Source organism: Pelophylax lessonae (genome assembly GCF_965119305.1).
Source record: "Pelophylax lessonae genome assembly, chromosome: 8".
NCBI lineage: Eukaryota > Metazoa > Chordata > Amphibia > Anura > Ranidae > Pelophylax > Pelophylax lessonae.
Window position 1 is genome coordinate 64,012,110 of NC_138775.1, and position 16,141 is coordinate 64,028,250.

At 46.7% G+C, this 16,141-nt stretch overlaps 1 protein-coding gene across 6 annotated transcripts in view; it reads left to right on the top strand.

Annotated features, from left to right (window-relative positions):
- Window positions 1-8,142: 8,142 nt before the first annotated feature.
- The window catches only part of ERC2 (ELKS/RAB6-interacting/CAST family member 2), a 1,553,364-nt gene continuing 1,545,365 nt past the window's right edge, over window positions 8,143-16,141 (top strand). For all 6 annotated transcript variants that reach the window (XM_082265097.1, XM_082265099.1, XM_082265101.1 and 3 more), the window contains exon 1: window positions 8,143-8,293. The gene's annotated coding sequence lies outside the window, so the exon portion shown is untranslated. The remainder of the gene's footprint in view (window positions 8,294-16,141) is intronic.

Here is a 16,141-nt window from a genome sequence, read left to right on the forward strand (position 1 = left end):
ACATGAATTCCTTCATGAACATACAGTAGATTGTTACAAATTTTATACAAATTATAGTTAAAAACAAGGTTTATAAAGCATGAACACACACTGATTAGATTATTTTAATCAGGGTGATCTCATTTACCTGTAAAAAAATGTAGATGGATAGAGTTTACCTTTTAATAGCCATTTAGGAACCATACATGAGGATATTTATTGTAAAGGTTTATTTTTTTTGTAAAAGTCTGTACTTGCAAATGGGTTTTGCGAAACCCGCATAAAAAACGCAACACGCCTGTGGGAAGGTCTTTGTGAAGTAAAAGGAAGGGAGTTCAAACGCAATGCAAACACATCAAAAAATGCATAAAAACGCCTTGCTGTTTATTTAAAGCAATGCACCAAAAACATGACAAAAACATGACAATAGCATGTATGCATTTTTCATGGGGTTTTGCTGCGAAGCAGTGTGAAAGCGCTCTTAATGGAATAAATAGTGCCCCATCATTTGTGTCAGTGGAAGAATAGAGCCCCATTGTTGTTGTCAGTGGAAGAATAGTGCCCCATTTTTGTTGTCAGTGAAAAAATAGTGCCCATTTTTGTTGTAAGTGGGAGGAATAGTGCCTCATCATTGGTGTCAGTGAGAGGAATGGTGAATGGGGCCATATCTTTGGTGTCAGTGGGAGGAATAGTGTTCAATAGTTTATATAAGTGGGAGGAAATATGTCCCATCGTTGGTGTTAGCGAGAGGAATGGTGAGTGGGGCCATATCTTTGTTGCCAGTGGGAGGAATAGTGTTCAATAGTTTATATAAGTGGGAGGAATAGTGCCTCATCATTGGTGTCAGTGAGAGGAATGGTGAATAGGACCATATCTTTGGTGTCAGTGGGAGGAATAGTGTTCAATAGTTTGTATAAGTGGGAGGAAATATGCCCCATCATTGGTGTCAGTGGGAGTAATAGCACCCTATCGTTGGTGTCAGAAGGAGGAATTATGCCCCACTGTTGGTGTCAGTGAAAGGAATAGAGACCATTTGCTTAGCAAGCTTAATGTCCACTGAGCTTAGGAAATGAGACAAAGCTGTGTTCACTTCAATCAACCAATCATGTGTTTTGGAAATTCTCACATATGTTAAGCTGGATACACACTATACAATTTTTGTTGTTAGATTTCCTTTAGATTTACCTTCAACTATGTAGTGCAAGGGCCTGCCAGATTGCATACAAATTGAAGGTGCTTAGATTTGACCTCATATTATATGGTTTTGGTAAATCTAAAGAAAATTGTATAGTGTGTATCTAGCTTTAGGTTCACCTTATTTTCACAATGCACAGTGAACATACACTGCTGACAGTGAGCCATTACATTGTAGCCTATACACCTTCAAATCAAACCCAGGGAGCGCAGCAACATAGAAATAAATAATTTATCACAGGTTTTCCCAAGTGTAAAAAGTGTGATGAAAGTAGCCCTACATAAAGCCTCATACTGCCGATCACTGGAGCACACCGCTGCTTCACCGGAGCTGTCCAGCACTGAAAACAGAAACATTATGTGTTCTGCGCTGTCACAAGGAAAGTTTTCTTTTCAGACTCAGGGACCTTTTGTAGCCATGAATATCACTATTAAAGCAGGACCCTTACCAGCTCATCAGCATCTACCTTACTCTGCATTACATACTTAAAGAGGACTGAGGTTGGCACTTAAATTATTTGCACAAAAAAAACAAAAAAAAAAACAACATTTCCCAGTGGATTATTTAGTCTTACCCAGGATTTGCTTTTCACAACTTTCAATGATGCTGGCTCCTGCTCTCTAAGTGCTGCTTCTCTTAACTTCTGGTCTTTACAGGGAGAGTTAACAGTGGACAGTGCAATCTCCAATCAGTCTGTTAGCTCGGAGAATGGAGGAGCTTTGGAGTGCCTTGCCATCCTAGGCTACAGGGCTGTGTGTTTCTATTGATGCACACAATGTAAGGAGACAGAACTCTGGTCCCTGCATGCAAGGGTGACTCCATAGGTCACTGCAGGAGAAAGGAGTCATCCTGAAACAGGGAACATGGGGCAGTGGTCATGTCACCAGACTAAACAGGAACATGGGCAGGGATTATAAGATAAAGAGACAAAAACAGAAAATTCCCAGCTCAATTTACCAACCAGTTTGCTGACCAACTGAATGAACTTGTCTAACAGTATGCGTTAAAAACAGGGGTCTAGTTGGCACACATTTGCAAACGCATGTGTAAGCTGCAGGGCCACATCATATCACCCTGTATTACTTGGAGTCCTAACTCCTCTAAATTTATGAGAGTCTCCACAGTGGAAGCACATGCACTCTAATGGATAGATAGGGGCATTGTAAGATAAAGAAGCTGCATACACTGTAAGTGATTAAATCAGCTGCTTAAAACAAACTGAAAGTTTATTATCACTTCAAGTGACAGCTCTGAGTTTGCCGGGGCTTCTGACACCACATCCAGGATGGCAGTGCCCATCAGTAGTCTCAGGTCTTTTGAAAGTTTACATAGAGGGGCTTTTACAGGAAAATAACATGCACTTTCTTTGCAATCTGTAGGGAGTGTTAGTGCAATTTTAACAACACCCCAAACGTAGGTCACAAATGCAGTGCTTTGCCTTCACCGAACTGCATGGTTCAAAACGACCATGCAAAGTGGTAGCAGTGTGTTCCTAAAATTGCTGCATGCACGACTTTGGTTTGGATGCAGTGTGATTGAGCCATTTTTAAATAAATGGGCTCAAATCACACTTCACTGAATTGTATGGGCATTGTACAGGAATGCGATGCTGGTTCTGTGCAATTCATAGTGTGAACCTAGGCTTAATGTACATATATATTATTATAAGCTGATTTCTGTTAATATTGCATTGTGACAGGGTCTCTTTAACCAATTGCCACCTGCCCACCGTCAAATGACGGCGGAGCGGTGCGGCTCTCGTTCTGGGATGACGTCATATGACGGCACCCCAGAACGGCCTCTCTCGTGCACCCATGGGGGTACGCAGTGCGACGATCGTGGCCATGCTGTGTTGCTAGGATACGGGGCAACCCCAATCTTGGTAAAGAGCCAATGACGTGGCTCTTTACCCACGTGATCGGGTGTGTCCAATCACAGCCAGTCACATGTAAATGGGGAAGTGCCGTTTATCGTCAGAGTGTGTGGCTTGGAGGCTCCTCCTCAAAGGGGAGTCCCTGATTACAGAAAAGTAAACAAACAGTGCCCATCAGTGCCCACAGTGCCCATCATCAGTGCCCACCATCAGTGCCTACAATCAGTGCCCATAGTGCTGCCAGTCAGTGCCCATCAGTGCCTGCTCATTTGTTCTGCCCATTAGTGTCCAACAGTGCCACCCGTCAGTGCCCATCAGTGCCCATCAGTGCTGCCCGTCAGTGCCCATCAGTGCTGCCCGTCAGTGCCCATCAGTGCCGCCCGCCAGTGCCCACCTATCAGTGCCCATCAGTGCCACCTCTCAGTGCCCATTAGTGCCACCTTTTAGTGCCCATCAGTGCTGCCTATCAGTGCCACCTATCAGTGCTCATCCATGCCGCCTATCAGTGCTCATTAGTGCGGCATATTAGTATCTCCTCATCAGTGCCACCTCATCAGTGCCCATAAGTGCCACATCATCAGTACCCATCAGTGCCGCCTCATCAGCGCACATCAGTGAAGGAGAAAAATTACTTATTTTCAAAATTTACTGACAGAAAATAAGAAAAACTTTTTTTTCAAAATTTTCTGTTTTTCTTTTTTTTTTTTTAGTAAGAAATAAAAAACCCAGCGGTGATTAAATACCACCAAAAGAAAGCTCTATTTGTGTGAAAAAAATTATAACAATATCATATGGGTACAGTGTAGCATGACCGCACAATTGTCATTTAAAGTGTGACAGCACTGAAAGCTGAAAATTGGCCTGGGCAGGAAGTGGGTGAAAGGGCCCTGTATTGAAGTGGTTAAAGCTAATCTTGGGCAATGCAGGTCCACCATTACCCATTTCCACCTACCTTTATCTACTAATAACCGGGTTGAAAATTTTAAAAAAGCTACTTACACTGGAACTAAACTCATCAATTTAATTGTTTTCCAAAACAGTTACATTCAAGGTGGGCCGTAAATGAAAACTGAAAGGCTTAATTTAGACTGTGGTTGGGAGGTGGCAAAAGTGTGTGGTTTTTAGCCCTCGCCAACCGCCCCCCCCCCCTTACTTAAAGCGGAGTTCCAGCCTAAACACACACTCACCTGTCCAACGGTCCAGCGATGCGGCCGCCCAAATCCTCGCTCTTCTCCCTCTCTGCTCTGCGGCGCCAGCATCACTGGTGTGGGCACCCGGCTGTGACAGTTTGCGGATTCACAGCCGGGTACGCACTGCGCATGCGCGAGTTGCGCTACGCGTCGTGATTGGCCGGCAAACTTCTGGGACCTCTGACATGTCCCAGAAGATTGCAGGGAGGGAGGGGGAGAGGAGAACTTCCGCTCAGGGCGCCGCGGCGCTCCGAGCGGAAGTGGGAGCGGGTACCTGTCAAAACTAGGTACCCGGTCCCCCCCCAAAAAAATGACATGCCAAATGTGGCATGTCAGGGGGTTAGAACTACCTAAAGCGGAAGTTCTACTTTTGGGTGGAACTCCGCTTTAAGCTACAATGGGCAATGGACGGGAGTGTTAAAAGCCACAGATGCTATACCTCACATACGCGACAAAGCTTACCTGACATGTAGCAATCAGCTACAAGCCCGCCAATCGCTATGCATTCAAGTAAATGGCGGAGCGCCACAAACGTCTTTTAACCACGTACAATGCATGCGATTGTGGTGTGTTTGTCAAGAAAAAAGAGGTTAAAACAGGCAAAGAAGAGGCATTGCTTCCTCACTGCCTGTCAGTAGCCTCTGAAGTGTGATCTGAACGTGGATCAGGCTTCAGAGGAAAGGGAGATTAGGCCCATACCTAAATCTATCCTAACAAGTGCTTGTGCTCTCAACCCAACTGTGAAGCCATCAAATGGCTGGAGTCATAAGTGATCACATGTGCAGCACCATGGCAACTCAGATCAAACAGAGGCTAAGATGTCAGCTTTCTTGGCTGTAAAGTTACGAGGGTTTAGTTCCACTATAAAAGCCTCTGTGGACCCAACTCTGTGGTCAACATGACTGGAGAGGAGGAGGGCCCTTCCCGGATACCACATTGTTGCCTGGGTGACGGATATTTCCCAGTGGTGGGGTCCTCTCAGATCCCGGAGGACTGCTTCAGTGGGAGGACCTCACCACAGACTGCAGTGCTGGGTCACCGGTCTCTACACCAGAGAAGAATGTAGGACAACAGATTCTGGTACAAAAAAAGAGGTGACTTTTTTTATATATAAATGGGTGGAAGGGGGTTGGGGGGCACAATATTATCCAGAAAGTCTTTAAAAGAAAACATACCAGAGGAGAAACAAAATGTCTGCCATTGCTGACTTGTTTACATGGTCTGCAGTCTCTACGGCCTTTCTTCAAATAATCCATGGCGGACGGCTTTTCAAAGGGTAGTAGGCAGTGGTTCCGTATTCTGGTGTGCTAGATTTGGGCATTGAGTCTTGGGTCAACACAAACATGGTTCATATACAGGTGCAACTTATAAAATTAGAATATCATCAAAAAGTTCATTTATTTCAGTAATTCAATTCAAAAAGGGAAACTCATATATTTTATAGAGATGTTTTACACACAGTGATATATTTCAAGCATTTTTTCCTTTCATTTTGATGATTATGGCTTACAGCTAGCGAAAACCCAAAATTCAATATCTCAGAAAATTTGAATATTACATAAGACCAATAAAAAAAAAAGGATTTTTAATACAGAAATGTTGGGTTACTGAAAAGTATGTCCATGTACAGTATATTATGCACTCAATACTTGGTCGGGGCTCCTTTTGCATGAATTACTATATCAATGCGGTGTGGCATGGTGGTGATCAGCCTGTGGCACTGCTGAGGTGTTATGGAAGCCCCAGTTGCTTTGATAGTGGCCTTCAGCTCATCTGCATTGTTGTGTCTGGTGTCTCTCATCTTCCTCTTGACAATACTCCACAGATTCTCTATGGGGTTTAGGTCAGGTGAGTTTGCTGGCCAATCAAGCACAGTGATACCATAATTATTAAACCAGGTATTGGTACTTTTGGCAGTGTGGGCAGGTGCCAAGTCCTGTTGGAATATGAAATCAGCATCTCCATAAATCTGGTCAGCAGAGGGAAGCATGAAGTTCTATAGAATTTCCTGCTAGGGGCTGCACTGACTTTGGACTTGATAAAACACAGAGGACCAACACCAGCAGATGACATGGCTCCCCAAATCATCACTAAGTGCTGGTTCACATTTCTGCAATCACAGAGATCGCATGTAATTCGGAGCGCACTGCTCCTAAGATCACATGCGATCTCTGTGCGGTGCGAATTCAGCCATACAATCGCACTAAAATATGCACATTACCCTTTTTTTAATCCGCAGCAGAATTGGATCGCATGGTGGTTCACACTTGCAGATTTCGCTGCGTTATGCGATCTCAACTGAGGGTGTCCTTAACTTCTAATTGACACCCCCTGCGTATCACATATGGCAGTGTGAACTGTCAGGGGTGCGGATGCGATGCGGGAACACACTGTATATTCTCAGCGTTCCCGCATCGCAGAAATGTGAACCGCCACTGACTGTGGAAAACTTTGAATTTTATTTGGAAATTAAGGTCCTGGAGGAAGAGTGGAGAGGCACAGAATCCAAGCTGCATGAGGTCCAGTGTGAAGTTTCTACAGTCAGTGATGATTTAGGGATAATAATAAGAAGAAGAAGAATAAGAAAAAATAATAATATTATTTTAGTGTGTTAAATTGAATTAAATTAAACATTTTAGGAATAATAATACTATTTTTGCATTTTAAACTTAATAAATAATATTTTAGGGATAATAATACTGTTTTAGGGTGTTCAATTAAATAATATTTTAGGGATAATAATACTGTTTTAGGGTGTTCAATTAAATAATATTTTAGGGATAATAATACTGTTTTAGGGTGTTCAAGTAAATAAATAATATTTTAGGCTGCATTCACATGTCAGCGTATGATCGCGGGCAGAACCGCCGCGGTTCCGCCCGCGATTCGGAGATTAATTGCAAATCGCGGGACGCCTAGCGTTGCCCGTTGATTTGCAATAGCCCCCCAAACGCCGAGCGATGTTGCCGCGATTTACGCCCGCCGAATCGCGGCAACATCGCGCAAACAAAATCGCGGGACGCAATACGCTCCAAAAAAGTACAAGAGCTTCTTTGGAGCGTATTGCATCCCGCGATTTTGTTTGCGCGATGTTGCCGCGATTCGGCGGGCGTAAATCGTGGCAACATCGCTCGGCGTTTGGGGGGCTATTGCAAATCAACGGGCAAAGCTAGGCGTCCCGCGATTTGCAATTAATCTCCGAATCGCGGGCGGAACCGCGGCGGTTCTGCCCGCGATCATACGCTGACATGTGAATGCAGCCTTAGGGATGATGGTAATAATAATAGTTTAGGGTTTAAAATTTAATCAAATAATATTTTAGGATTTAAAATAATAATAATAGTATTTTAGGGTTTGAAATGAAAGTAAACGACTATCTTCTAGATTGTAAGCTCTAACGCTCAGGGCCCTCTAATTCCTCCTGTATTGAACTGTATTGTAACTGTATTGCCTTCCCTCACATTGTAAAGCGCTGCGCAGACTGTTGGCGCTATATAAATCCTGTATAATAATATTAATATTTTAGGGATAATAATAATAATAATATTTTAGGGATAATAATAATAATAATATTTTAGGGATAATAATAATAGTATTTTAGGGTTTAAAATAAAAGGAATTTATTTTGGTGAAGAAAACAGAAAATGAAAAGAAGAAATGTTCATATTTTATTTGACTTTATTGATGATACATGGGGCTCTGTGAGGCTTTTAGACCCATATACACCCCAGCCCCCCCTCAATGATGGGGATGGGTCCTCCTCATCCATGGTGACAACTCTCCTCACAGCCCGCACACTGTCCCCTCGTCTCAGGGTGTGTGTGTGTCCCGCGCAGCGCGCTCCCGGCGCTCTAGTGCCTCCTAGCGGCCAGCTGGAGGGGAGGCGGCCCCGGAGCATGCTGGGAGTGTTGAGTCATGGGGGCTGTCAGCTCCCTACTGGGGGAGACGGTGTGAAGAAGACAAGGGGACCAGCGCTGACCTCCTCCCCGATCACATCAGACATGGTCCGGGGGAGCCTGACATCCAGACACAGGCTGGGAGCGGATCCAGGGAGAGGTGAGGCTGCAGATGTCATGGTGTGTGTGATTCCTCCTCATCCTCTCCATCATATTCTTATACAAGACACAGGAACAAGTGCATCCTGCCAGGCTCCTCTGATGTTCCTCCAACCATGGACATGACATGATGGGGGTTGTGATGTGTGAGATCTTCTCACCTGTCATGTATGGAGGTGACATGCTGCTCCTGTCCATGTCCTCCTGTGCATTGTCAGCTCATCTGTCACATGGAGCTCCTCATCATCACAATACTGCATTTTATTGTATAGTTTATGTGTGTTTTATGTAATGTACATACATGATGCTGCCATACACTGTACCCAGCACTGACTATAGGCATGGTCTAAGGGCAGCATCCTACAGATCCCCCCCTCCTCTCCCCTCCCGGCATCATCCAGTGTGGATTTCCCATTAGCACACACACGTCCAGATTGTCCCCGGATATCCAGATCAGATCTCCCCGTCCAATGGCAGGCACTGATTTCTGATGGTTGAAGTTCTCCTCTCCGCTGTGCCAGTCTTTTATGTCTTTTTCTATTTGTCTCCGGCTCCCCGTCTGTCTCCTCCAATTTCTTTCTGTCTCACTGGGGCCGGATCCGTGTCATTCCCATTTTACCTTCTCGCCGTACAATCACACAATTTACCATTTAGAATTGGAATTTGGAATTGGGAGGGTGGGGATTGTGTGCAGTGTTAGCTCTGTAAAGGTGAACTAGCCCTTTAAGTGCAGAAATGAAACCTATTGCAGCTCACCGGTCTGTAGATGGGGGGGGGGGGGGGGGGGGCTACATTTGTTTTATTTTGTTTTTCTTCTTTATTTTCACCTGCTGATCCTGCTAGAAACATACTTCTATTCCTAAGGTGACAACCGTACTGTATTACTGCATCTGGGAGGAGCAGCGTTGTCACTCTAGGAAGGAAGTATGTTAGGACTATATAACACCTCCCCCTCTCTGTAACATGGGGGGGGGGGGGTAGTTAATAGAGATAGCTGGGAACAATGCTGAATGATAACTGTCCCCAGAGGAAGAGAGCATAGGAAGTTATCAGTTCTAGATCTCCTCCTCATCACAACACTGCATTTTATTGTATAGTTTATGTGTGTTTTATGTAATGTACATACATGATGCTGCCATACACTGTACCCAGCACTGACTATAGGCATGGTCTATGGGCAGAATCCCACAGATCCCCCCCCCCCCCCCGGCATCATCCCGTTAGCACACACACATCCAGATTGTCCCAGAATATCCAAATCAGATCTTCCCGTCCAATGGCAGGCACTGATTTCTGATGGTTGAAGTTCTCCTCTCCGCTGTGCCAGTCTTTTATGTCTTTTTCTATTTGTCTCCGTCTCCCCGTCTGTCTCCTCCAATTTCTTTCTGTCTTACCGTGTCATTCTGATTTACCTTCTCGCCGTACAATCGCACAGTTTACCATTTAGAATTGGAATTCTGAATCATTCGAGAATTGGGAGGGTGGGGATTGTGTGCAGTGTTAGCTCTGTAAAGTTAAACTAGCCCTTTAAGTGCAGAAATGAAACCTATTGCAGTTTACCAGTCTGTAAAAGGAGGGGGGGGGGGGGGCTACAATTGTTTTTTTACAATTTATTTTTCTTCTTTATTTTCACCTGCTGATCCTGCTAGGAACATACTTCTATTCCTAGGGTGACAACCGTACTGTATCTGGGAGGAGCAGCGTTGTCACTCTAGGAAGGAAGTATGTTAGGACTATATAACACCTCCCCCTCTCTGTAACATGGGGGGGGGGGGGTTAGTTAATAGAGATAGCTGGGAACAATGCTGAATGATAACTGTCCACAGAGGAAGAGAGCATAGGAAGTTATCAGTTCTAGATCTCCTCCTCATCACAATACTGCATTTTATTGTATAGTTTATGTGTGTTTTATGTAATGTACATACATGATGCTGCCATACACTGTACCCAGCACTGACTATAGGTATGGTCTATGGGCAGCATCCTACAGATCCCACCTCCCGTTAGCACACACACGTCCAGATTGTCCCCGGATATCCAGATCAGATCTCCCCGTCCAATGGCAGGCACTGATTTCTGATGGTTGAAGTTCTCCTCTCCGCTGTTCCAGTCTTTTATGTCTTTTTCTATTTGTCTCCGGCTCCCCGTCTGTCTCCTCCAATTTCTTTCTGTCTCACTGGGGCCGGATCCGTGTCATTCCCATTTTTCCTCTCTTTTCCACTTCTCGCCGTACAATCACACAATTTACCATTTAGAATTGGAATTTGGAATGTTTGAGGAATCTTCCAGACTTGTTCAGAATGGAATATTTCTATATGACTTGCTGGGTTTGTATTTATCGCATGTATGGGTGTCGTTTAGTAGGGTCAGGTTCATGGGGTGTCGGGTCTGGTGTCATTCATTAACGGGTTGATGTAAGACATAAGGCGCTCTGTAAAGTTTGATCTTTGGGTTGCACATGGCGATGGGGGTGTAGAGAGGAGGGGTTGGATTGTCTGATTAAAATGGAATGATAAATATGTATAGATGTGTAGGAAGGGTTGCAGATGTGGATTTTTTTCTCTGATTTCTATGTAGTTTTCTCGGGGTGTGGTACCTGCATCATGAATGTACATGGTGATCATTTCATGTGAAAAATAGGAAATTGATATCCTGCTGTGCCAAGTGGAGCTCAGCTGTAGAGGATTCATACATGCTGAGGAATGGATTGTCCATCATTTTAAAGCATACCGGTCATTATTATATCCAGCCATACGTTACATTGAACGGAGTACATAGAGGCATCCCCATCAGTCCCCGTCCCAGAAGGAGCTCACAGTCACACCAAACTCTGGTTTAAAAAATTATATTCAAGTATGTATTCTTAAAGCGGAGTTCCACCCCCCCCCCTCCAAAAAATTAAAAGTCAGCAGCTACACATACTGTAGCTGCTGCCTTTAATATTAGGACACTTACCTGTCCTGGAGTCCAGCGATGTCGGCACCGCAGCCAATGTTTCCATCGGCTGTTGGGTGCTGCCGCCGTCATTGCCAGTAAGGGAACCCGTCAGTGAAGCCTTGCGGCTTCATGGGCGGGTCCCTACTGCGCATGCGCGAAGCGTGCTGCGCATTCGGATTGGCTCGGCGGCGGGGAAGGAGGAGGGGGCCAAATTTCAGAGGGACGGCGCCACGGCCCGTTTCCCGGAAGTGGGGAAGGGTACCTGTCGAAAACAGGTACCCATTACCCCCTCCCCCCTGAAAGGTGCCAAATGTGGCACCGGAGGGGGGAAGGAAGCAAGTGAGTGGAAGTTCCACTTTTGGGTGGAACTCCGCTTTAACTCAGAAAAGCCCCTTCTATTACTCTCAGCCTCCTTCACTTCTCCAAAATCCTTTTTCTTTTCTTTTTTTTAGCTGCTGTGATCTGACTTCCTGTTAGAGGGTGGCTACGTTCATTCTCCACCATCCCACTGTATGGAGAAATGTAGCCAGGGCCGGGACAAGGGATGGGCGGAAGGGACGGCTGCCTTGGGCACTGTGGTATCATATGAGATGAGGGGGCACCACAAGGAGATTGGGGGGGGGATTTATGTTGGAAGAGGGAATTTTGGGGCAGCAGGGGGTAAGTATTGTTCTAGGAGAGGAAATTTGGGGTGGTGATTTAGGGGGATTTGTGTTAGGAAGGAGGGTGGGGGAAGAAGGTTTGTGCTAGAAGGGGGGATTTGGGGGGAATTTGTGCTGGGAGGGGGAAATTTGAAGTGGGGGAGAGAAGATGTGTACCAGGAGGGAACATTTTAGGGGTGGAGGAATTGTGCTAGGAGGGGTAATTTTTTTTGGGGGGAGGGGGCATTTGAGCTAGGGTGATTTGGGGGATTTGGGGGCCAGGATTTGTGCTGCTGGGAGGGGGTATTTCTGCAGGGGGGCGGATTTGCACTTGGAGGGGGGGTCATTTATGCTAAGGGGGTAATCATGCAGATTAGTGCTCAGTGTTTTTGTGGGGGGGGATTTTTGCTGGCACATAATGCTCATATATCTTGGGGGGGCAGTTTGGCATGTTTGACCTGGGCTCTAGATGACCTTGTCCCGGTACTGAATGTAGCCACCTTCTCTGGTTCACTCCTGAAAATTCTAAGTCATGGGGGCTCAACCTGTGGCCCTCCAGCTACAAGTCCCATGAGGAATTGGAAGGTTGACAGTTAAAAGCATGACTCCCACGGGCAAAAGCATGATGGGACCTGTAGTTCCACAATAGCTGGAGGTCTCCCACCCCTGGTTAATGGGATATGGCATGGGTGCTCAACCTGTGGCCCTCCAGCTGTTGCGGAACTACAAGTCCCATCATGCTTCTCCCTTTGGGAGTCTTTGAGATAACTGCCAGCCTTGCAGTGCATCATAGTACTTGTAGTTCCACAACAGTTGGAGGGCAACAAGTTGAGAACCTGTGGTCTCTATGGAATGTGTGGTGAGCATAGAGCAGTGCTCATGACTACAAATAACATGAACTACTCATTCCACACATATGGAAGTGTGGCTCGGCCCCGCCCTCCACTTGTTCGTCATTGGATTTTATTGACAGCAGCGGAAGCCAATGGCTGCCCTGTGAATAGGGAGAGAGAGGGAGCAGTGCTGCTGCTCTTGGGCACAGTGCTGGACCGAGATCAGGCCCAAGTAAGTATGTAGGGGGGGGGCTGGGGGGGGGAGCTGCACCTAAAAGTTTTTTTCACCTTAATGCAGAGAATGCATTTGGGTAGAAAACCTTTAGGCTTTACAACCACTTAAAATGATAGTTCACCTTTATAGAAAAAAACAAAAAGGTGAACTAAAATTGCTAGTATTAGTAAATAGAAAGGGAAAGTATATCATATTTAGTTGTTTTAAACAGTTTTTTTTTTTTTTTACTTCGTGGTTTCTGGTCTAGGCCAAAATGATCCCAGGAGTCTTCAGGAGGGGAGGATGGGTTTTCTCTGCTATCATAGGCGTGCGCAGCCTATTGCATTAGGGTGTGCACCCCAAAGCTCAAACACACATGCGTGTGTATATATATATATATATATATATATATATATATATATATACACACACACACACACACACATAAACACTTGTCAAAAGTATTGGGACACTAAAAGGTTTTTGCACTTAAGTTAAATTGTATGGCAAATATCTGTAGAGGGGTTCCACCATCACTGCTAAGTTTTGAAAAAGATGTATGCCTTATTTTCCTTTTGATGTGTATTACAGGTGAAATTACATGTGAGGCACTGATATGGACTGATAGGCAGCACTAATAGGCGCTTGTTCTCAGCACTGACTGGCACTGATGAGGCTGCACTGATGGGTACTGATAGGTGGCACTGATAGGCAGCACTTATTGGCAGCACTGATGGGCACTAATAGGCATCACTGATAGGCGGCATTGGTGGGCACTGATTGGTGGCACTGATAGGAAGCACTGATAGGCACTGTTAGATGTGTCTGATGGGCACTGATGAGGCGGCACTGGTGGGCACTGATAGGTGGCACTGATGAGGCGGCACTGCTGGGCACTGATAGGCACTATTAGGTGACACTGATGGGCACTGATGAAGTGGCACTGGTGGGCACTGATAGGTGGCACTGGTGGGCACTGATAGGTGGCACTACTGGGCACTGATAGGTGGCACTACTGGACACCACTTATGGACACTAACAGGGGAGAGGGGGAGTTTCACATTCAGCAGACAGTGAGACTTGCAAGAGCTGCTCAGTGTGTGTGCAGTGGCGTACCTAGAGAATTTGGCACCCGGGGCGGATCCTATATCTGGCACCCCCCCCCCCCAACTTTAAAATGTAAGCACCCACAAAAATTTGTAATGTTTTCAGGAATATTTATTGCACAAAATTCACAGCCCCCCCCCCCCCCAATCACAGTGCCCCTTGCAGTCTGCCCCCTGTCTCTCTAATCACAGTTCCCCCTTTTGCACTCTCTGCCTCCCCTGCACAGTCCTACCTTCAGCATAAATAGATAGCTAATATTATTAGCAATGTGTTTATAGGAGATGGTCAGAGACTACAGACATGATAAAGGAGATGGTCAGAGACTGCAAACGTGATACAGGAGATGGTCAGAGACTACAGACATGATAAAGGAGATGGTCAGAGACTGCAGACAGGATACAGTAGATGGTCAGAGACTGCAGACATGATACAGTAGATGGTCAGAGACTGCAGACGTGATACAGGAGATGGTCAGAGACTACAGACATGATAAAGGAGATGGTCAGAGACTGCAGACGTGATACAGGAGATGGTCAGAGACTGCAAACATGATACATGAGATGGTCAGAGACTGTAGACATGGTACAGGAGATGGTCAGAGACTGCAGACGTGATACAGGAGATGGTCAGAGACTGTAGACATGATACAGGAGATGGTCAGAGACTGCAGACGTGATACAGGAGATGGTCAGAGACTGTAGACATGATACAGGAGATGGTCAGAGACTGCAGACATGATACAGGAGATGGTCAGAGACTGTAGACATGGTACAGGAGATGGTCAGAGACTGCAGATGTGATACAGGAGATGGTCAGAGACTGTAGACATGGTACAGGAGATGGTCAGAGACTGCAGACATGATACAGGAGATGGTCAGAGACTGAGGACATGATACAGGAGATGCTCGGAGACTGAGGACATGATAGAAGATAGAAGAGCACTAGGGGGGCCGGAGAGCACAGGGCAAGCAGAGAGCACTGGAGGAGCTGAAGGGCACGGTGGGGGGGGGGGCTGGAGAGAATAAAGAGGGGATTTGGAAAGCATTGTAGGGGGGTTGGAAGGCGCGGGGGGGGGAGCACTGGGGGGGGGGGCGAGCACGGAAAACCAGGAGGGTGGAGAGCACTGGGAGGGACAGCGAGCACTTGGGGGGCGGGCAGGGAAAACCAGGGGGGTGGAGAGCACTTGGGGGGCGGCAGGGAAAACCAGGGGGGTGGAGAGCACTTGGGGGGCGGCAGGGAAAACCAGGGGGGTGGAGAGCACTTGGGGGGCGGCAGGGAAAACCAGGGGGGTGGAGAGCACTGGGTGGGGGACAGGGAGCACTTAGGGGGCGGGCAAGGAAAACCAGGGGGTGGAGAGCACTGGGGGGGGGACAGGGAGCACTTGGGGGGAGGGAGATGAAAAGCACTGTGGGGGGCTGAAGAGCATGGGGGGTGCTAAAGAACAGGGGGGTCTAGTGCCTTTGGGGGGGGCTAAGAGCAGAGGGGGGGATTACGAGCACCGGGGGGCTAGCAAAAGAAGTTGTATAGGAGGGGGATGGGGCAGCTGCATATAGATGAATTGATCTTTCCCTATTCTTCCTGCAGGAGGGAGAGGAGGACAATCAGTTATTCAGCAGCTGCAGAAAGAATAGGGAAAGATGAATCCCTCTATATGCAGCTTCCCCATCCCCCTCCTATCCAGCACACACACTTGAGCAATGGGAACGCACTCACCTTCTTCCCGCCGAGGCTCCGCCCCCTTCTTCCCGCCGAGGCTCCGCCCCTCCCCGCGAGGCTCCACCCCCTTCTTCCCATCCCGGCTCCGCCCCCCGCTAGCAGCACGGACTGAAGGAGCTGCCACTGCAGCTGCCTTCACCCTGCGATGTGGGATCTCAGAGAACGCCGGCTGACACCCCACATTGGTACCCCACTGTGTGTATGACACTGTCATGTAATGTAGCTGCTTTCAGGGAGAAAGCCCAGCTGTAAAAAAAAGCGGTGATGTCGGGGGTGGGCGGGATCAAGCAGCTGTCAAACACCAGCCAATGATTGGGCTGCTTAAGAAAGGGGCGGAGCCACATAAACGAAGCGGCCGCCCAGACCCCATCCTATTGGCTGGTGTTTGATAGCTGTTCGGT